Here is an 811-nt window from a genome sequence, read left to right as displayed (position 1 = left end):
TCACTGCCCAGGGCCCTTTAGAGACCGTGGGCCCCTGGGCAGTTGCCCAATTGCCCATATGGTTAATCCGGCCTTGGGTTCATGCTGTGCTGTCTCCCACAGACGCCCGGCTCGGGTTCTGCTACGCCACCCTGCTGAACGGACGCTGTGCCAACCAGAACTCCCAGCAGCTCACCAAGATGCAGTGCTGCTGCGACAGCGGGCGCTGCTGGTCCGACGGATCCACGCCGGAGATGTGTCCCATCCGTGGAACAGGTGGACCCTCAGGACCCCTCGGGACCAGGTCTCTGTAGAGTCCTCGTGTCTGAGCCCAGAGCTGACCCGCTTGTTGTGTTCTGTTTCAGACGAGTACCAGAGGCTGTGCATCCAGACTCTGGACACCAACGGAGTCCTGATTCCAGGGCGGGTCCCGGGGAGTCCAGACCTGCCTGGCATCTACCCGGTTCCTGGTCCCGGACAAGGACCTGAAGTAATCCCTGGTCAAATTCCCATCATAACGCCAGGACAGGTCCCAGGACAGGTCCCAGGACAGGTCCCAGGACAGGTCCCAGGACAGGTCCCAGGTCAGGTCCCAGGACAATACCCGGGCCAGTTTCCAGTCCAGTATCCGGGTCAGTATCCGGGTCAGTATCCGGGCCAGTATCCGGGCCAGTATCCGGGCCTGCTCCCCCTCCAGCCTCCTCCTCCTCCTCCTCCAGGTAATGACTGCTCTCATGTCATGTGACTGAGCGCGCTCCACACAGGTGCATGTCAGGAACGTCCATATATGGTCGTAAGAATGAGACGAGCAGTCAGGCATATATATATATAT

At 59.9% G+C, this 811-nt stretch overlaps 1 pseudogene; it reads left to right on the top strand.

The window, feature by feature from the left end:
* The first annotated feature begins 102 nt into the window (after window positions 1-102).
* On the top strand, window positions 103-724 carry LOC106530371 (fibrillin-1 pseudogene; annotated as a pseudogene).
* The last annotated feature ends 87 nt before the right edge of the window (window positions 725-811 follow it).

Source organism: Austrofundulus limnaeus, unplaced genomic scaffold (genome assembly GCF_001266775.1).
Source record: "Austrofundulus limnaeus strain Quisiro unplaced genomic scaffold, Austrofundulus_limnaeus-1.0 Scaffold513, whole genome shotgun sequence".
Taxonomy (NCBI): Eukaryota; Metazoa; Chordata; class Actinopteri; order Cyprinodontiformes; family Rivulidae; genus Austrofundulus; species Austrofundulus limnaeus.
Note: the sequence above shows the minus strand (reverse complement) of the source record. Positions and strands in the feature narration are given on the sequence as shown.